The sequence below is a fragment of the Balaenoptera musculus genome, chromosome 3 (genome assembly GCF_009873245.2).
Source record: "Balaenoptera musculus isolate JJ_BM4_2016_0621 chromosome 3, mBalMus1.pri.v3, whole genome shotgun sequence".
NCBI classification, from domain to species: Eukaryota; Metazoa; Chordata; class Mammalia; order Artiodactyla; family Balaenopteridae; genus Balaenoptera; species Balaenoptera musculus.
The window spans coordinates 36,842,431-36,865,816 of record NC_045787.1 but is presented as its reverse complement, the minus strand read 5'-3'; positions in this window follow the sequence as shown (position 1 = coordinate 36,865,816).

The following is a 23,386-nucleotide window of genomic DNA, read 5'->3' as shown; positions in this document are numbered from 1 at the left end:
TGAGAAATGTTGAAGTTACTTGAGAAGACAGTTTGGTTGTTTCTTAAAAATTAAATGTATATTTAATATAAAATCCAGCAATTACACTTCTAATTATCTATCCAAGGAACTAAAATATAAATGTTTACAAAAAGAATTGTTTGTGAACGTTCATACTATCATTATTCATAACAGTGCTAGAATGAAAAAAAATTCAAAATCCATCAACTATTAAATGGATAAACAAAATGAGGTATATCTATATAATAGAACACTACTCAGAAGGAAGAAGGAACAAACTACTGACGTATGCAGCAACATGGATGAAGCTCAAAGCCATTATATTAAACGAAAGAAGAGAGACACAAGAGACTACATATTGAATGACTCCATCTATATGAAATGTCTAGAAGAGGCAAATATATAGAGACAGAAAGCAGATCAGTGGTCACTTAGGGCCAGGAGTGGGAACTGGGATTAACTACAGAGTGTCATGAGGGATATTTTTGGGTTAGATAGAAATGTTTTAAAAATTAAATTGTGGTAATGGTTATACAACTTTATAAATTTACTAAAAATCATTGAACTATTCATTTAAAATGGGTGAATGTTATAATATGGAAATTATACCTCAACAGAGCTATTATGGTTTTTTTAAAATTTCTTTTTCCTATTGCTCTTGACAAAGTCTCAGAGTTCAACTCCTAAACAACATTTTGATTTTAAGTTGGGTGTATTCTAATCTCTATTAACAATATGTGTTAATTTGGGGGACTTCCCTGGCAGTCCAGGGGTTAAGACTCCATTCTTCTACTGCAGGGGACACGGGTTCAATCCCTGGTCGGGGAAGTAAGATCCCACATGCCCTGTGCTGTGGCCCCCCCCCCCAAAAAGTGTTAATTTTAAAGAAAAGGAACTATTTTTATTCTTTTTACATGGCAGGCTATTTATTTTGAAAATTAATAAATTTTATATTTTCAGAGCAGTTTTAGGTTTATAGGAAGATCATTTGAAAAGTACAAGGAGTTCCCATGTATTCCCTCCCCCACACAGTCTCTCCTATTATTTCCATCTGTATTGGTGTGATACATTTGTTATAATTGATGCACCAATATTGGTATATTATTATTAACTAAAGTCCACAGTTTACATTAGGGTTCACTCTTTGTTTGTACATTCTATAGGTTTTAACAAATGCATAATGATGTGTATCCACCACTATCATACAGAATAGTTTCACTGCCCTAAAATCTCCTGCGCTCCACCTCTTTGTCCCTCCTTCTCTTCCCTCCCCCTGACTGACCCTGAGCCCCTGGCAACCCACTGATCATTTTACTTTCTCCATAGTTTTTCTTTTTTTCAGAATACTACACATTTGGAATCATACAGTGTGTAGCCTTTTCAGATTGACTTCTTTCACTTAACATTATACTTTTGAGGTTCCTCTGTGTCTTTTTGTAGTGAAATATCTTACTTCTTTTTTTCTTATTGCTGTATAATACTCTCTTTTATAGAAGTTCTACAGTTTTTTTTTTGTTTGTTTGTTTTGTTTTTTTATCCATTCACCTATTAAAGAACATCTTGGTTGCTTCCAAGTTTAGCAATTATGAAGAAAGTTGTATAAACATTTGTGTGAAGTTTTTTGTTTTAAATTCATTTGGATAAATTAAAAACTTATGCTCTATGAATGAGAATGACAAGCCACAGACTAGGAGAAAATATGTGTAAAACACTTACCTGATTAAAAAAATTGGTATCCAAAATATACATAGAACTCTTAAAACTCGACAATAAAAAATCAAACGAGTTAAAAAATGATCGAAGATCTAAACAGACAACTCATCAAAGAATATACAAAAAGAAATAAGCATATGTAAAGATGCTTGACATCATATGTCATTAGAAAATTAAAACAGCAATGAGAAACCAGTACACAGCTATTAAAACAGCTAAAATCCAAAACACTGGCAGCACCAAGTGCTGGAGAGGATGTGGAGTAAGAAGAACTCTCATTCATTGCTGGTGGGAATGCAAAATGGTACAGTTACTTTGGAAAACAGATTGACGGTTCTTACAAAACTAAGCATACTCTTTACCTCATGATTAAGCAGTTGTGTTCCTTGCTATTTAGCCTACTCTTTTTATGGATGAAATATTATGATTTAATTGATGTCACATCCTCTTAAATGTCATTGACAATATAGCTAGGTTTTTTTTAAAGCCTGTCATTAAAAAATTAGTTTAATTTTGTTTGCATGTAATTAAAGTTTGTGTTGACACATATTAATAACTAGAGTGAGTTCTCTGTGCAATTTTTTATTGAGATATAATTGACATATAATGTTATATTAGTTTCAGATGTATGACATAATGATTCGATTTTCACATATATTGAAAAATGTTTACCATAAGAATAGTCAACATTTGTCACCATGCGTACAGATTTTTTCTTCTTGTCATGAGAACTCCCTTAGCAACTTTCAAATATGCAATACAGTATTATTAACTATAGCAACAATGCTGTGCATTACATCCCCATGACTTATTTATTTTATAACTGGAAGTTTGTACCTTTTGATCCCCTTTACTCATTTTAGATTAGTGATTGCCAGAGGCAGGCGGTGGGGGGTGCCCTATGCAAAATTTTCAGTTAAGTTTTTATCTTCTGAGGGTCCCCCTTGAAATATAAAAATGTTTTTGGAAATTCTTGAGCAAGTTTCACTCTGTATGTACCAAGTGGGCACTGTCTGACTGGGAGCCTTCCTTCCTGGTCCACAGACATTTAACAGGTTAGTACATTTGGTTGCTAGGGAGTATTCAACTGGAGGACCCATCAGGTTCTTTTTCTCACTCTCACTCACCCCCAATCCATGTCATGGTTGAACCCATTTATCTTCCAGCTTCTGCTGGTGGGATTTTAGTTGTGGCTGTGTGCCCTTAGATCCTTTAGTGCCAATGAGAATTATGGAAGCAATTATCATGGTGACATGGGAAGTTAGCTACTATACTGTGCAGGATGTGTTTTTCTCTTTATTTCTTGTGCCTGCCCAAATCTAAGTAGGACAATATTCCCTTTTTATCTTGGCTATTTCATGGCCCTACCACCCATGTTAAGAAAAATGTCTCAGTATATTTAGCATGAACTGTGTAAAGTCATTCTGGACACTACTGTGATTTCACAAGTCCTTCAGTTATCCGCACTGACCACCCGTGGCTCTGGTACCTCAGCTCCAACATTTCTGAACTTCACAGTTAAACTTTTCTATTTATTTCTCACTGAGACCCTTTCTGCTTATAAGCCACATGCTGTGTGCCCAGCAATCATTGTTTTATACCATCAATTTGATCTCTTCTTGTGTATCTCTTCCAGAAATTCCTCAGTGCTTTGGTGCTTCAGTGATGTCCTTTACATCTTCCATTAGTACTATGGTTTGTTTTTAAAAAAATTTTTTTAAATTTCTTTGGCTATTTCAATGAATTTTTTTTTAAGGCAAGAGAAATAAACGGGTGGGCTAATTTCATCTTCTTGAAACAGAGTCCCAGATTTAGAATACTTCTTGCAATTCCCTCAGATATAGTCCATGAATCCTATTGCAGTTATTTTTGAAACAAATTTGTTAATACATTAAATCGACATCCTTGTGTTCATTTTAAAATGTTGTACAATTTTTTATGCATTTATATTATCTATTACATTTCTAAGCAATTTTTTTGAAGTCCAAAAATAACATTTTGGAGGCTCTTTCTTCCCCTTATCCAGAGTAAGGCTTATTTTGTGTGTATGTATACACACACACACACACATATGTATGTATATATGTGTGTATATATATAAATATACACATATATGTGTGTATATATATATAATATATACACACACATATATATAAAAAACATCAGTGGCAAGTTACTAACACAGATGGTTGTTTCTTAAAATCTGTTTGTGCTAATATTGGAAAACCCAAGTGACAAGGAGAGACTTAGTGTTATTTTTAGCTCTTAGATCCAGTGGATTTTGATATAATTGGAACATACAGAGACTCTTAATCTTTGACAGGGTTTAATCAGTTAAATCCTCATCTTCTGCATTGCAGGGTGCTTCTCCAAGGGCAGAACACAACTGAAGATCCACAGGAAGAGAAGGAGAAAAATTTGGCCAGGGAATACAAATGGAATATCTATGACCTAATCACAGAATTATTTTAATTCTAGTAAATTAAAATTTAGAATAGTCTAAAGATCATAGAGTACCATCTACACTTTGATGTAGATGACTTGATGCAGTGATTATGACTTTAATTTTTATGTATTACTGAATGCTAAATGAATTCATACATTGGTTTTTTACCTTTATTTTTTGTAACAACAAGGTGTAATTACTTTAAATTGTATTTTGAATTATATATATATATATATATATATATATCATTAAAGACAATATTTTAAGAGGCGTTTTAGGTTCACACTAAAATTAAGAGGAGAATATAGAGATTTCCATATGTCCTCAGCTCCCACACATGCATAGCCTTCTCCATTATCAACATCATTCATCAGAATGGTACTTTTTTTTTTAAACAAAAATGAACCACAATGACACATCATAATCACCCAAAGTCCATAGTTTACATTAGGATTCATTCTTGTATTATACATTCAGTGAGTTTAGACTAATGTATAATGACATGGATCCATCATTATAATATCATACAGAATATTTTTACTGCCCTAAAATTCTTCTGTGCCCTGCCTGTTCATCTCTTGTGCCCCCTCTCCCTGGTAACCACTGATTTTTTTATTGTCTCTGTAGTTTTGCCTTGTCTAGAATGCCATACAGTTAGGATCCTACAGTATTTAGCCTTCTCAGATTGACTTCTTTCACTTAGTAATATGCATTAAGTTTCTTCTTTGTCTTTTCATGGCTTGATAACTCATTTCTTTTTAGCATTAAGTAATTTTGCATTGTCTGGATATACCAGAGTTTATCCATCCATTCACCTACTGAAGCACATCTTGGTTGCTTCCAAGTTTTGGCAATTATGAATAAAGCTGCTATAAATATCTGCATGCAAGTTTTTGTGTGGGCATACGTTTTTAACTCCTTTGGAGCACAACTGCTGGATCGTGTAGTAAGAGTATGTTTAGTTTTGTAAGAAACTGTCAAAACTGTCTTCTAAAATGGCTGTATCATTTTGCATTCCCACCAGCAATGTATGAGAGTTTCTGTTGCTCCACATTCTCACCAGCATTTGGTGTTGTCAGTGTTCTGGATTTGGCCATTTTAATAGGTGTGTATTGGTATCTCATTTTTGTTTTAATTTGCATTTCCCTGGTGACAGGTGATGTGGAGCATCTTTTCATATTGAATTTTTTTCATAACACAACTTCAAGTGTCATTAAGTAGATTTTTTTATCATTTTCAGCTCTTTAAATAATTTGGATATTATATTTATAATATTTGTGGACTCAAGTTCCATGTAGACTATACTACTGTATAAGTAGAAATTAAATTCATTTTAACATGTAAATAGGTCACCAGTTGAGCTAAAATAAAAACAGTCAATTTGCAGTTCTTGTCCTGAATTTGCAGCAACATGGTCTCTTTCAAGTGACTATGATCTGTAAATAAGACTGAGTTCCTGCCATAGGAAAAATAACACAGGTGCTGATTGATGACCTTTGGAAGCGGCTTTGAATTTGAGATAGTTGATTTCTACCAAGATTTCCACATGTTTTGAGGGTCAGGTAAAGGGAGAAGTACATTGAGCAGAATAGAGAGTAAATTTCTTACATTGTCAGTACCCTCAGGTTATTAGTGATGCTATTTCTACTATTTCTAAATGACTTCAGATTATAGGAAGCATAATCGGGTTTAGCCATCTGGGTTTGTACTGAGAGATTGTTCATCCTAGGAAACCTGAACACCACAGTATCTGGGACTAAACAGAGGAGTAGAATCAGTCCTCATGACCTAGAATGTAAGCTGGACTTACAAAGGGGCATTAGTTGAAGGTTTAAGTAGAAAATTCCCTTTCTCAACTGCTGCCTAGAAGGAGGATAGACCTAATCTAGAAATTTATTTTGACTTTAATTTGTAATTTTAATATGAAAATAGTCATCTTAAAAAGTTATGCTCTGCATATACACATTATATATGTCTGTCTGTCTAGCTACCTATCATCTATCTATCATTTATCTGTGTAAAATAAGAGCACGTTTTGATGATAAAATTTTCCCATTTTTTAACATTAAGATTTTTGGTTTTTTTAAACGTGGGTACTTTTTACATTTTAATATCAACCATCTTTTATATTTTACTTTACTTTGACTTTTAAAAATTTTAAATCTTAACCACTATTTTAGCCTTTATCTTTTAATCTTTTCCACAAATCTTATTCTTCTGATATGACTCATTATTTTTGTGATACTAAATTCCATCTTTCTTTTATTTTTTTTTGTTGTACATTTATAATCTTTTAAAATATCTAGTTTCCATTATTTTTTATTGGTTGCAAGTTCTCTTCTTATTTTTAAACGCTAGTAGAGTTTTCCTTTAAACATTTTAATTTGACCTCACATACATTTTTATCCTGAAATTTTTATTGTTTTCTTCCTATTAAAATGTAGTCAACCAATTTTAACAACTTTAAATTATAAAATAATTATTTTGTTTTTCTTAATATTTGCTTTCAAGAATTAAGGAATGAAACTAGAAGCAGGTTTCCTATCTCTGTAGCCTGTACTATTTCTTCTAGACCATATTAATTTCTCTAATAATGTGGTCTGACCTACTTCACTGTTACGGAGAAGCCAAAACATCACTTTAGTGAGGACATGCAGCTAATCTTGCATTATCTAGGCTATTTAAGGAAAACAGATCTACAGATAATCCAGTCAGGGTGAAACATGTTCACAAAGCCATCTCCCTGTTCTATCCAAAATTCTTTGTTACCACACATTGTGGAGATATTTTGCTGAGCTCCAGTATATGAAAATGGTGGGGAGAGAAACTTGTACTCTTTGAAAAGCAAGTACATGATGTTCATATAGCTAACTGGGCTGTTATGAGCTGGAGCATGCTTTGTAATCTGGTTTAAGAAGCAATATGTCCTTCCTCCTAAGCAGGAGTAAAAAAAGTAACACAATTAGATATCATTTCACACTCATCATATTGAAAAACAAAATACAATTTTTTTCAGTATTCCAAATGTTACAAGAGATATGGAAAAATAAGGATCCTTGCAAACTGCTTGTGGCATTATATTTGGTACAACAGTACTGAAGAATAATTTTCAGTATATGCTAAAGTTGCCACGTATCCTACACCTTATTATTTTTACTGCTAGCTGTATACCCTTATGTTAAATGGTTTTCAGACTTTTTTGGCCTCAGGACACCTTTAAACTCTAAAAAATTATTTGAAGACCTCTAAGAATTTTGCTTTTGTAGAATATATGAATTTATATATATATTCGTAGAGAATATATATATTCTCTATTCCTAGAGAAATTAAGTTTAAGGACAGTTTAATTCTCAAATTTGAGAAAAGTTTATTCATCGATTTATTTTAAAACAGCATAATAAATTCATTGCATCTTAAAATAACATTTAATGAAAAATAATTTTTTTCAAAAAAGAGAGAAATTAGTGTAAAGAGTGGCCTTGCTTACATCTCTTTATCTGGCTTAATAGAACACAGTTAGATTCTCATATTACATCTACATTCATGCTGATTCAGTATGTTGTTTGGTTGAAAAGGAAGGAACATTTGAATAGCCTTTTCATATAATTATGGATATTCCTCTTTATGCTACACCAGAACTCAATAAATATTACTTTTTAAATGTTCATTTACAGTGTGGATTCTGTAGCCATGTCAGTAAACATTTTGTACTCTTTTATACTAAGATCCATTGATCTGTCTTGTACTTTGAATAGGTCTTATAACCATGCATAATTTTGTTATATCACCCATTGGATATTTGGAAAATATTGATTCAGTGAGTTCACTTATGAGAATGTATACTTATGAGAATGAAGAAGGCAAAGGATTTTTTAGTAGTATTATAAAGATATCTTTGACCTCACATATGCTCCAAAAAGAACCTTCAGTAACCCCAGGGCCTTCAGACTAAACTTTGAGAACTGATGATTTAGATTAACTCTTGCAGATGTGCATAAGAGACAAGAATTATTTGGTTAATTTAAGTTTTAAATATATTGGGGGAAATAAGAAGCATCTGAATTAGGAAGTGCTAATTAGGAGAAAAGAAAAACAAATTAATGGTAGAATCATATGGTAAAATTGAATGAACTAGAGCTAAATGTATCCTTGTGAAGAAATTTCAAAAATATAATGTTGAGTGGAAAAATTGTTTGGTATGAAATAATGCATGTAAATTTTAAGACCACTTAAGAAAACATTGCATATCATGTATGGATACGTAAGCACAGGGTAATACATAAAAACATAGATGAGAAAGGTACCAACATCATACTAGGTGGGAAGAAGGGAACTGAGCTCCTTAAAAAGCCTCAGAGAAACTATCAGGTCAGAGTCAACAAATATAAATAACAGGAAAATCTGGCATGCTCATCAGAAGAAATGAATTAAAAGTTTGCATTTAGAGCAGATCTGTATCTGCCTCTACTTTCCTGTAGCTATTGAGTTTTGCACTATGTTGTATAATTTGTAATAAAGCCTTGATGTTAAATTCTAAACAATATGAAAACATTTATCTTAATACTCCAAGTGTGATTTGGAGCTATAGGAAAAGCATATCAGTGCCTAAATTAATTCCAAATAATGGTGAGAGTTTGGGGTGATAGAAGGAAATAGAGAAACAGTTTTTGACTGACTATGGAGTTGGCCCCTAAGATAAACCCAAAAAGATTTCTCTCTGAAATGGAAGTTTTTGGTGGCATGTACTCCCAGAATTCATGCTAGACCTTTCCTTTGAGATAGGACAATACATCTAAGAACACCAAGCTAACAAAACAGAATAATTAGCACCAAGGAAAAGAATTAATAAAAAGAAAACTTAATATGTATATATATCTAACTAATATTTATTGACACATTTGACACAGTATCATATCAAAATAATTATTCTAAAAATAAACAGTACTTTTTTGAAAATACATATATAATTACTATAATTACATTGACCTCAGGGGATGAACTAATTAGAAGGGACACTGCTGAGGACAAACAGTGTGAACAGGAAGATGGAGCCAATACATATCCTGTATCTGTATATTTTGTGTCTTTTTAAACTAGAATGTACACTCCACGAATTCAGAGATTTTATCTGCTTGGTAATTTACAGTATCCCCAGTTCCTTGAAAAATGACTGGTATGAAGTAGACACTCAGAAAGTTTGTTGAGTAAAAGAATGAATTGTCAAGATTATTGAGATCCTATTATATATTGTCTACTTTATCTTCTGAAATAGAAATGCAATCTCACATTATAAAATAGCATATAAAATATTTGTTTAGCTTGCATGAGAGATATACACTTCTGATTGAAATCGCAAACATTCATTTGTAAACATGTAAAGAATGTTTTCCTTTTCCACTCTGCACCATCACCATTTTCAACATATGAAGTATTCTTTGGAGAGGGAGGTTTTAAGGGAACGAGAGGCATGGTTTTCTTAACCTATCTTGCATATGCACAACTAGGTGCCAGAGAATGACGATGCTTTTTAAAAAATGACACTGGTGACTGAAAATAATTGTTTTAAGTGTGCAAACTGTTATACTTATCTGGTCATTTTCTAATTTTTACACCATTTCAATTGAAATATGTTTATTTATTTTATCTCTTCCATTATTTTTTAATTTCCAAATGTGCATTCTTACCTCATGTGTAGTTAAAGACTGTAGTTATTTATTTTAAGTTGATGTCACAAAAGAACAAATTATCTTTATTGCTTTTTGAAACGTGCATTAAGAATAAATCATGGCATGGCTTATGACAAATGAAGTAATTTACAGAGAAAAATAGTCAATTATTTTGAATTACAAAATAATGCCCATGGAAGTGTGTGAGCATGCTAATCAATTAATTAGAAGATTTAAAGTAAAAATTTTATCATTACACATGAAACATCACAATCCCAAACATCTTGATTCTTAATTTGCAAAGATTCAATTGGTTGGATACATGTAAAATAAAGATGATCTAATTTCATTAATTTGTAGATTTGTAATACATTAAAAGATTATTGTCAATTACTTTTAATACATTTTTCCTTTAATTTTTGTACACCTACAGAAAATATCAGAATTTTCGGAGAGCCTGTGAGTGTGAGAAGATTATCTAAAATTAAAAATGTTCTTTATTACCTTATATTGGATAAACCACACTTGGTAAAGGAAAGTTGAATGAAATAATTCCAAATAAAAGTATGATTTATTGGAGGGTTCCCCATGCCACACTCTGTAAATATATGTGTCGTGTACAAACTAATACAGAGAACAATATATCCTATCTTAGGTATAAACTCGACAGTGTCCTAAATTCCTATAACTTAATTTTTCTCTTCTATACTACTAGGTTTTTCTGTCATTCTTCTGACCTTTTATTCACATCCCTGTGTCTGATTCAGCTCTTCCTTGCCTTTGAACTGATCTATTTGCCCCCCCCTTTCCCTGGTTCACCCTCACCTCCCTTTTACCCCCTCAGCTCAGTGCATTACCTTGCTGTTCTTTGATTTAGTTGTTAACCTCTGAGTCTTTGTTAACTTATGTCCTGTCCTCTGTTCTTGTCTCCACAGGGAGTAGGACCAGGTAATTCCCATTTCTCATTATGTCTGTCATACTAAAGAGTCACATCCTAAATGAAGACAAAACAGTATTATCTCATTTAGAATGAACATTCTCATTTCATCTTGATGAATAAATTTATCTAGTATTAATTACCAAGTAATTCTCTTCTAAATAGACAATCAAAGCCTATAGCTGACTTGGTTGTCATCGCAATGAATACAGCAAAGCAATGAGTTTGCATTTTACTCAGTGACAGTAAAAGCATATTTGTATTAATATGTCTTTAAATTTGACTCATAGTATTTATGAGAAATTCTTTTATTTTTCCCCAGGTCTTGAGTAAACTCATAATGCAATTTTCTTCCAACCATTTAAAATAAAATAGAAGCAAGATTGAAGACATTCTAAGATATAATATGCTGAGTGGTTAATGACATTCACTTAGCATTTCCTAAAGTAAATTATGTTGAGATTGAATTCAATGACTCAGGAAGTCTTATTAGAGCTATTTTGAATGCCCCCAAATTGATACACTACATCTTATTTGCACTAGAATATTAAATCTACAATTCTCTTATGACCTCTTACCTATCTATGAGCAGATGCATAACAGAGAATACAGAGGAAATGCTTTTTTTTAACTTCACTAAAACTCTCTTTGAATTATTTTGTGAGGATTAAGTTATTATGAATTATAAAACCTGTTTTAATTGGAATGAAAGAAAATTAAATGAAAAAATAAGTTTTATATAGTAATTTTCCACTTAGGAACAATAAAATATATTTGTTATATAACTAAGAGCAAAACTCTTACATTGAAAGGGAAAGTAGTGCTTAGGGTTTTAATTCACCAGTGCAAACATATCAGTCAATTACTCCTGTTACTTCTCTTTACCAATATAGATACAATTTCTAAAGATGGAATTTGGTTCTCCATTCTTGAGCCCAAAATATACACTGATAGACAGGGTTAGGAGAGATATTGGGAGAAACCAAAAGCACCCAAGAAAGAAATCTTTATTAACAGGGCACACAAAAAATAATGGTTTAGACCTCTTTATTCTGAGGTCAATTTTCATGCATTTTAGAGTGGGAAATGTGAATATAATAAAATTTATACTGTTTACTCATTAATAAAGCTTTAAGGATGAAAGCAAGAGTCTGGGCTTCCTAAAGGACCTCATAGGATACTAAGGAATATTTTGCCTTGAGAAAATTTCAGATTATGATTAAAGAAAATTGATTCAAGTACACTTTAATAGTGATTGAAATTCAGGCAGAGAATTTTGGAAAAATAACTACCCATTTCCCAGTACCAATTCCCATTCATCTCTGACAGAGATGATAGTGAATTCCATAATTGATTTTATCATGCCAATTTATCTTTGATATCAAACCTGATAAAGGCAATACAAAACATTTAAAAACTGTATACCAATTCTATGATGAATATAGACACAACATTTAAATAAAATACTACCAAATAAAATTGAAAAACATCACTCACTGGAAGGGCACAAGGACCCAGTGGGCTGATACCACACTTGGAGAAAGGGATTCTGCCCACTGGGGTGTGAAGCTTTTAGGTTGTGTAGCGCTGGCTCCTCCCCTAGTATGATCAGGAGGCAAAGGTGAGGTCCATACCTATTGTTGCAGCTGTGTGATGTGGTAGAACCTTAGCCTACCTGTTCTGCTCTTTCAAATTCATGGTTCAGGGAGCACCTGAATTCATTGCATTAAGCACGTGACTGTAGCCCATTTCCTTGGAGTTTTTCCGGGATGCCATCTCCTTCTCATGAAGGCCAGTCTTCAAGTGACTGGACTTGGAGAAGTTAATCCTCAGCTGTGAAACCCAGTGAAGAAGGTGTTTCAGTTGTGAAATGCCACACATTAAGTTAAAACAAAATGAGGATTGAGAATTAATGATTAGATTTATCAATATGCATTCATTTGGCTCCCTAAGATGAGCTATTTCAGTGGAGCAATGAGGTCAAAGCTGGATTAAAGCAAGTTTGCGAGGATAGGGGTATAAGAAGTGGAGAAAAGTAGTAAAGAAAATATATACAGGTATTTTATTTTATTTTTTAAATTTTATTTATTTATTTATTTATTTATTTATTTATGGCTGTGTTGGGTCTTCGTTTCTGTGCGAGGGCTTTCTCTAGTTGCTGCAAGTGGGGGCCACTCTTCATCGCGGTGCACAGGCCTCTCACTATCGCGGCCTCTCGTTGCGGAGCACAGGCTCCAGACGCGCAGGCTCAGTAGTTGTGGCTCACAGGCTTAGTTGCTCCGCGGCATGTGGAATCTTCCCAGACCAGGGCTCGAACCCGTGTCCCCTGTATTGGCAGGCAGATTCTCAACCACTGCGCCACCAGGGAAGCCCGGTATTTTATTTTTAAAGTGAAAAGAGAAATGCATGATAGCACACGTGAAATCCAGAGGTCTTTTCTTTCTTCTTTTCTTCTTCTTCCCTCCCTCCCTCCCTTTCTTCCTTCCTTCCTTCACTGCTTGTGTTTTCAAGATGAGAGGTAGGTTAGCACATTTGTTTGTTATGGGAAGGATATATTGAAAAGTGAGGAACTGATGATTCAAGAGACAGTGTGGACAATTACTGGAGTAATTGTCTTTGAGCGGTAGAAGAGTTGGGATCAGTGCATCAGTGGAGGAATTGGTTTTAGATAGGGACACTGACAGCTTTTCAATAATAACTCGGGTAAAGACAGAATGATGTGCAGAGAGAGACCTTGATAGTTATGGTCATGGCACCTGTAGAAATTCTCTCCTATTGCTTCTGTTTTCTCAGTAAAATAAGGAGCAAAGTTGTCAGCTGAGAGTGAGCAGAAAAAGGAGTAATCGGAATGGGGAAACTTTAAAAAGGTAATAATCAAATAAACTTAACTCTACTTGTAGAGAGTAATTTTTAGTCCCTATTTTTTTCTCATTCAGTGATTTTAGAACTATATACATATTTTTTTCTGGTTTGAAATGGTTCCCTCCAATTAAAAACTGGACCTTCATTTAAGATTCAGTAAACAACATGGTTTATATTATTTTGGATTAATGGTTATCAATGGTTTTAATTTCTGACAGCAGTCACTCTTGACGTAAATATATTGTCAAGTCCTTCAGTTACTATTATGTAGGGCCAAATAAACTGAGTTGACATACATTGGGGTACAAAATACTATGGGTAAAAGAGAGAGGAAAATTCATCTAATTGAGGAGGATATGGAAAGATCTCTTAGAAGAAATGGCATATCAAGTTTGATCCATCACTACCAATGGCATTGATAAAAGATACCATATATGAGAGGCAAAGAAGGTCCAACACAGAATCTTGAGGAACGTTTATAATTAGAGAATCAGAAGAGGAAAAGAAAGAAGAAAGGATGATTAGGAAGAGAAGAAATCAAAGGTGAGAGGAGAACTAGGCATTTCAGTTCATCCAGTTATTGAAACACTGCTTTGATGCCAGGTGCTCTGCTATGCACTGGAAACGTAAGAGCCAGTCCTCACCTCTAAGGCATTCACAGCCCAATGGGGAGACTTAATTGGGTGTCTCTCCCATAGTTGGACAATTTTAGGTCAAGAGAATCCTGAACACTTTTTAAAGGAGACAGTCAAGAGCCAGAGAATAAGGAGGAAATATGTATTGAAATATGAGCTGTTTAGTCCAGAAATTTATTAGTACATAACCAAGTAAAACATGGCTATTTTGTTGAATTCTTTTTATGTAGAAACGGCCTTTAATTGACTACTTTGAATATCTACCCTTTGTTTCTGTTTGCTCCGTGTTCTCAGGACACAACAGTTCCTTAGCTTTGATGCTTGAAAGTTCTATGCGGACTGTTGGGCTGATTGTATTAGCTTAAGTAACCTTTGAAATTTTGCCATTCAGTGGAGCATGAGGCCATTCAAAATGGAATCCTCTTAAGGCAAGCTGGGAACTACTGGTGAGTTGCATAGGTCAGAACTCCTACTGAACTTTATTTTCTTCTGTAATAAAAGACTTTCTTGTTGTAAAAACTTGTTGCCACACATAACTTGATTTAAGATAAAACTCCATTAGCTGAATGTCTACATTTAATTGACACAATAATTCAAATTAAAAAGTTATTGCAGGATGAGCTTTCCTCCATAAAGCATTGCAAATTATTTTCTTCCTCTGTATAGTAATTGATGAAGTATAGAGAAAGCTTAAATATGTCATCAAAAGAATGTTACAGGCATTTAATATGCATTAGCTAAGATTTTATGGGTAAGGATTTTTCTCCCCTTGTCATGTGAGGTCCTGTAATATTTTTAGCTTCTCTAATTTTCATTTGGCAATCCTCATAGTGGCAAAGGTTACATACTAGTTGGAGCAGCCCTCGTTGTTGCTTTTAGGAGTGTCTGTTCTTAGACACTGATGACAGGGCTGCAGGCATCTCACCTATGGCATGGTTGGGCTCTCAGTGTAGGACTCAAACTCAAATCCAAGACTTCAGGCTCCTGGTCCAATGTATCACCTGTGACTTAGAGAGTATATTGTTTCTTACTAATGTAATCTATGTGTCTCCTTGATTATCTTGAGGTATTAATTAATATCACATCTACCTTAGAAATTAAGCAACCCTGAACTTCCCAACACATGTCTTCTGAAATATCTTCCTTCTTTTATCAACATCCATCTGGTAATCTGGTGCCGTCCACCGCCTTCTAAAATGTGTGATTTGAGGAAAGAGTCATGAGGTCTTATTGCGATCCAACTTCATTTTAGGATGCAGGAGAAAAGGAAAGACCCTTTTGCCTGTTGTTTCCTAGGCTGTGACCTTGTTACCGAGTCCAAACTCGCTCTGTTCGCTGCATGACAGGCCAATAAATCGGGACACAAGGTGTTGAGGCAAGGAATATGACTTTATTCGGAAAGCCAGCAGACGGAGAAGATGACAGACTAATGTCTCAAAAAAAAAAACCATCTTATTGGGATTTGGATGCCAGTTTCTTTTATAGAACAGAGAGGGGGAGGAGATGAGGAAGTAAAGTAAAAAGGCCATAAGATTTGCAAAAGTCCCCTGGAATGGCCAGCCTTGGGGAGGGGATGTGTTAATTTCTTCTTTCTTGCAGCCGTCCACAGGTGGATGGGGTCAGGATGCTTCCCTGAACAAAGGCACTTTGATTTAACATTCAGGCAGAGGGGCAGGGTTCCCTGAGGCAGGCCATTATGTATAGACAGTATCCTTTTAGTGAACAAAAGCAGCAGAAAGCAAAGGTTAAAGTAAAAGAAAAAGATCCAACATGTAGTCAGATTTGGCTCTTCCCTGTTACAATCTCACCTGCCACTCTGACACTATTTGCCTGGACCTCTTGATTCTGAGCTCTTTCCTGAAACAGCTCTTTTCATTTACATACACAGGCAACATTTTCATAGGGCCAGGGTGGCTGGAACAGGAAGGATTTTCATTGTGTGTAAACCACAACACCTCTAGTGACAAATTCGGATTGGTATTGCGTCTGAAGCACTAGTTTGGAATCCCCTCGCTCATGAAGAATTTACCTTCTACAGCTCGTAGTGTCTTTTTTGCCATGACCTCAGATTAAGTCACTTCAATTTGTCAGAAATACTTCATATTCCATTTCAAGATGCGATAGTCTGACATTTCATTTTATTCCTTTCCTCCCAGGACACTTCTTGGTTTCCTATGTAAATCTTTTTATATCTCTTAGCAACTTTTTAGCAGTTTCTTTGATGAAAATACACATATCGTAAAACAAATCAAAAACAAAAACAGCAAACGAAAGAAAAATATTGAAACTCTGTCCCAGTTGGCATACAGTGCCATGGAAACACAATATTTGGAATTGCAAAACTTCATTGGGGAGTATAGTAAGAATTTGTATGTTTTTTTAAACATTAAGTCTATAAGTAAAAATGTCCACATCATAGAACAATTTAATGTTTGACAATACAATCGTGATAGAATAAATCATATTCTTTTTTTAAATTAATTAATTTAATTTTGGCTGCGTTGGGTCTTCATTGCTGTGTGCTGGCTTTCTTTAGTTGCGGTGCGCGGGCTTCTCATTGTGGTGGCTTCTTTTGTTGAGGAGCATGAGCTGTAGGAGCGCAGGCTTCAGTAGTTATAGCATGCAGGCTCAGTAGTTGTGGCTCACGGGCTGTAGAGCACAGGCTCAGTAGTTGTGGCGCATGGGCTTAGTTGCTCCGCGGCATGTGAGATCTTCCCAGACCAGGGCTCAAATCCGTGTTCCCTGCCTTAGCAGGCGGATTCTTAACCACTGCGCCGCCAGGGAAGCCCTCATATTCTTAAAAGAAAGAAAAATATATGAAACCTGTTACAAGTTTCAGGAACTCACTCTCACCGTATGCTTTTTGTGGACGTGGTATAACAAAGAAAGGAAAAATTTAAGACTCAAAAAAGTTACTTTATTAATGTCACAATGCATACTCGAATTATTAGAACAAGGTGATAGATACTTCCAACCTAACTCTAACCAATGTTTGTGTAAACACACAACCCCTTCTCCCATGGGAACATTTCACTTTCTCCTCTTCTCATACCAGAATATCATAATGGATAAGAGCAGAAATTGTGGACTCAGACTGTTGGATTTAAATCCCACCGCCACTACTTATTTGTTACGAGACCTTGGGCAAGTTAAACTCAGTTTGCCAATCTATAAAATAGGAATAATAAATTTATCTGTCTCAGGAAAGTTAAACAAGATATTTCAGGAGTACAAATAATAACTGAGTGGACTTGTTTAGTAGATAAGGAAATGCTGGGTAATAAGGGTTTCTAATAGTTCCTACTGCTGAACTACATAGGGAAATATAAACCACTTCTGACCCTAAATCTTTGCTGCTTAACTCCGAACCCACAGTTGCCCCTGTCCAGCTCAAGTCTCAGCCTTCCTCATCAGAATCAATGCAATAAGTCAGATAAAAATTGCAGTTCTTCAGAGTAACGCAATCTGCAAATATACTTAATTACTCATAAATCATGATTCATCTTAAAGCTTAATGTGACACTTGCTAGCACAGAAACTTAATCAATTTATCATTATTTGCAATGTGTTTATCTTTTAAAATAAAGGGCAGAGTTCATCTTATAAAATATTGAGAAAATTAGATTAAGCAATAGGCTTAAGAGCACATGAAGTCAGCAGTTGGAACAGGACTGAGGACTCCTGATTCATGGCCCTTTCTCTCAACTCTCTAATAATATTTTGCCCTTTAACTACATAAAGATTCTTTGTGGTTTTGTTTTCTGTATAGAAATGTAACCCAAAGTTTGATTATCTGATTAGTCTGTAGATAAAGCTATAAAGATAATTACATTAACTGAAAGATGGGGAATCACTTTAATTTCACCAGGCGCTAGAGAGTTTTCACAAGGATTATCAGAGATATGGCATTTGGCATCTATTTGGTCAAGATACTTTCCCACATATCCCTTCCTGCCAAAGAGTTTATATTTTTATTAAATATGTATATGGCCTTGGGTGAATGCAGTTAATTGATCCTAAAATACAGTAATCTAGGTTCTCCAAGAGTTATTTGATGGGAATAAAATAAGCACATTTGGAATTTACTTTATTTTTAGAACTAATTATATTAATATTGCTATAATTATGATAACCCCTCTGTCAATTGTATACAGTTTTCTGGACACTGTATGTCTTAGGCAGTTTCCTGGGAGGTGGCCTTGAGATGAGGATCCTTGTGCCAGTGATTTATTGACAAAGGGCTCCTAGATGAATCCAGTAAGGGGATGGGGTAAGTAGGGGGAAAAAGTGGAACGAAGGCAACCTGGAGGGATTTAGGCAAAGCCCTATGGGGGCTAGCATCTCCTGATCCTACAGGAGAAGTCTAGAAACTTATGCCTCAGGTGTATCCTGATTTTAGATGAGGGCACTGCACTCGTCAGTCATTCATTAAAGATCTTTGTGAGAAGAATATAAACTCCCAGGCTTTTCACACTTTCACTCTGAATAGCAGCTCCAGTAGCCCATGGGCAGTTCTCCACAGTTGGGGGAGGGGTGCAAAAGAAGCTTAAAGAAGATCCACAGAATTTATCTCTGTTCTTTGTATGAACTAAACATTAATATCCAAAATTTAGTTGAAGAAACTGAAAGAAGTTTGGCAAATTGTTCAGAATAATACAATAATAAAAGAAGTTGAACTTGAATAATCTTTCATTCTTCACAATGATAATTTGTCTCAGATTCACAACAATAAATTTATTCAAGGCACTAAAATAAATGTGGTTTTCAAATGCCTCATAAACTTTCATGAAATGGGTGAGAAAATGATAATATATGACTTAATACATACTACTCCTGCCAAAGCACTTTCAGAAATGTTAAATCCAATTTTTTTAATACTTTCAAGTAAAATAACATGAGATTACTACAATTAATTTTGTAGAAATTGTCATGAGAAGAATTTCAGAAGACCTTTATTTTCAGGATCAGTTTAAATTAGCAATCACTTTCTGATATGATGTAAAGTAATTTACAAATATATACAAAACAATGGGACCTGGGACCCAACATTAGAGGCTAACTATCTGGGTTAAACGGCAAAAGTCCCATTTAAAATAAAAATCTCCTGGATGGGGTTCTATTGCTTTAGAGTTTACAAGGAGTTTTCATGAACTGTATCTCACTTATTTCCCATAATGTTCCTCTGCTGTAGGCGTATTTTATTATTCTGATTTTATACATGAGAAAGTTTAGGATCAAAATGTTAAGAAAGATTTTCATGTCACCTAGCTAATTAGATTCATGATCAGAGCCCAGGTAGTTTGACTCAAGAGCACCACAGGACACTGCTGCGTTGTGGACCAATACTACAAAATGTGTGCACTACATATCTACAGTGTTCAGTATGCCACTACATTCCTTCATGTGTTTTGTATCAGAAATTAACAATCATTCACACTGAAACAGTGTGGGGGGTGGCTCAAGGGGTGGAGAATTATAGGCCCTGTTATGTATCTGATGAAAATCAATGATTCTCTCTCACAAGAAAAATTTACATATAACTACGTTTTTCACATATAATTTCAGTTGATTTTATGACATCTGAGTACCCACATCAATAATCTTGTTTTAGAAAACTCTTCAAGTATGAACATCTTAGAGTAGGATGAGTGGAGGACAAGGACCTGAGGAGGCTTAATCACATGATCTACCTGTGAGAAACCTGGAGCTCAGGAAACAAGGAAGGAGGTGTAGAAAATGGTAGTAAGTTACAAAACTTCATTCTCCTGTTCATCTGTATTCAAAGATGTCTCTGAATATTCTATCATTCAGTTTTGGAGATGAACTGTTCATGATCTTCTACCTACTCCAAGTTAACATCTTCTGATTTCCCCAATAGGTAGAATCTCTGTATTCTGATCGTCCTACAGCATGTGCACACTCCCTTGTCCCAGCCCTACTCACCACTAGGGCCATAGGTATCAGTTAGTGTTCCAGTAGAAAACCAATGGCATGTTCACATTAAAATAACTCAAAAATTATTTTATTAAAAACCTATTTACAAAGATTTGGGCAAGCTACAGAGGATCTACAGAGAATAATGCAGTACCCTAGGGTTAGTAACAGTATGGTTATTAACTAATCTTAGGTCTAGGGAAGGGTAGTTACTAGAAATTGGAAGCAAAATTGTTGTGTAAATAGGATTGTCTTAAAAATAGCTATGACTTTGGTCCAGCAACACTGTCAGCCTGAGACAATCACTCAATACAGGATCTAGGGGAATAGATACTCTGACTTCCTCCTCCTGGACCCTCTGATTTTGTTCACGGGCTCCCCATTGTCCAGCCAAACCCAACAAGAAGCATGAGAGAATCCTCTGCTATAGTCCAGTCAGATCATTCTCCCAACAGAAAGCAGCTGAAGCCTGGATCCAAAGGGGCAAACAGAATATATCCAGCAAAGAAAACAAGAAAGCATGTGTGTACACACACACACACACACATGCACGCACGCACACACACACTACTCCTCTTCCCTCAGGCAAGTCCTGGGTATCATCTCTCTACTCGAGGTAGAATTCAAGTTGCTCCTCTTTATGAAGTCTTTTCTGATGCCTTGCCCCATGCCAGATCTAAAGCAGGTCTTACTCCTTGAAAAGTCATGCTACTTTGAGCTAATACACTACTCAGGCACTTGATCTGCCTTCCACCTTATTTAAAGAATTATTTGTCTTCAGTTTTATCTTCTTAATTAGCTGAGAACTGTCTTAAATCGAGGGGCTATGTTTTATATAGTTTTGTCTCTTTCCCAGCACCTCAATAAATGTTTGAGTGATAGACTGAAGGCTCTGAGACTTTAGTTTTGCCTGTCTTAAAGTGGGATATAATTACCAGTACTTTTTCTCTTAAAGTGTATATCTAATTTTTTTTTTTTTTTTTTTTTTTTTTTTTTTTTACTTTAAGCTTGCCAGACTCAAAAGCATTTTATCTGGGTTGCTTGGATACTAATGTTTTCTTCTCTGCTTTGTGAAAAGACTCTGTAATGCCTTTCAAACAATTTGTTCAACCTTTTAATTTTCTCAGGCATGGAAGACATAGCCAGATGCATTCTAATTTTGATTTACTTACTATACCCAAATAAGATTAGCATAATAATTTTTCATATATTAATTTATTTTTTCACTTATTTAATATGTACTTTGAAGTGAGATACACATGAAGAATTACAATCAAAGGTAGACGCCATTCATTGATTATAAAGGGAACAGCACACTAAGTGAGATCAGAAAGGGAGAGTTTATTTCTTGCAGGGGGCATGAGGAACGGCTTTCTTGGAATCTGTGCTGAGGAGTGTGCTGACAGAGGCTTTTCGAGCTGGCGACGACTTAACTCGAGCATCAGTAGAGGTGAACTAGTTGATCTACACCTTTCTGCCCTTGCTGATAACAACATTTTACTCTTGTTCTCCTCTCATCGTATTCCTCTCTACTTTCTGCACCCCAGATCCATAGATTGTTAGATTTAGTAGGAACCTAGTTCAGCCAATCGGTCATAAAAGTAATACCAGGGAACAGAATTGGCCCAAGGGTAAACAGCCAATTCTATTCTAGTTTTGTTTAAAAACCAGATCTTTTGCCTCCCATGCCAGAATTCATGTTGCCCACACACTTTTTTCTGGAGATATCTAGTTGACCTCAGAAGGCTGAAGAGAAGGATGCTAAAGGTATTTGAAGTTATAGAGGAATAGAGAGAGTAAATATTTCAGAGCTGACATGAGTGAATCTACAGTCCTGCCTGGTTTCTTAATGCAAAGTATGATCTGTGCAGATTCTAAAAACAGTGATTCTGATAGAGCTATAAATCATAATAATAAGAGATTCATTGTTCCACCCTGGAAGTATGTTTGAATTTTCTTGTAGATTGAGAATCTGAAATCTAGGGAAACCAAATGAAGAGTAAGATTTAGGGATGAGTGGACAAGCCAAATATTTTAAAGAGGAAATGAAAAAGAACATATTATAGAGTGGTGGGACAGAGAAACATAAAATATGTGACTTGGCATTGCTCTTAGATAGGAATGGAAGTTCCATACATGGCAGGGCTTTGGCAGGTACTGAAACATTGTCTTACTTCCTAAACTGATCATAGACAAAAAGCAATGAAATTATTCATACCATAAAGTCCTTACTGTAACTTACTGGAGCAATAGGTTAATGTTTATCAAAGTGGAAAAGGAGGCTATATATAATATAAGAGTGTATAGTTTTCATAAAAATTTCCTTCATTTATAACAGAAAGCAGAGCTCTCTCTTCTTCATTAAATCCCTGGAATAGCTTTTACTAAACATTGAAGTGGCATCTAACAACATCTCAGTGATCTATAATACAGATTTATAAGGCGAGGTATAATGTTTGATTCAGGAAGTTCTTGTCTTCTTTTTTAAAAGTTTTGACAGTTCATATATTATTCAGATTTCTTAGTTTTTACCTAATGTCCTTTTTCTGTTCCAAGATCCCAACCAGGATATCACATTTCACTTAGTCGTCATATCACCTTGGGATCCTCTTCTTGCCTTTATTATTGCTGAGCATAAAATCCTTCTCTGTTGCTTAAATTATTCTCAAATGTTCTTAACTGGAATAAGGAAGATAAACATAGATAAAATGTGTGAAGATCAGGGTGACGAGAATGAAATTACTTATATTTTATATTTGTATTACATCTGCCTCACTAATTCTGTGCCTTGGCTTTTGCATCCTGGTATTTTTAATATGAATTGAATTTACAAATTGATTTCAGTTTGGAGATGCGTTACCATCTTGAAACATAAGAAATCACATGTGAGGAAGCTGTATGTATGAGCCAGGAAGTCCCAAATGAGAGCCTTTCTATCTGTGTCATGGCAATGCAACTTAACAATGTTCAAGCCTTTCACTGAATCTGCCAATTACATTTTAGCCTCTGGGCTCTTTTAAAAGCATTACAGGAAAACAGGCAGCTCTTGCCAACATAGCTAACAAAACAGAATTAATACAGGGTATATTAACAGCACTTAAAGAAACATCATAACTGTGACACAATGTTCAAAGCAAAGACATGCTAAGGAAACCGTAGAATTAAGTGGGGGAATATTTTAATAGAGTTCATT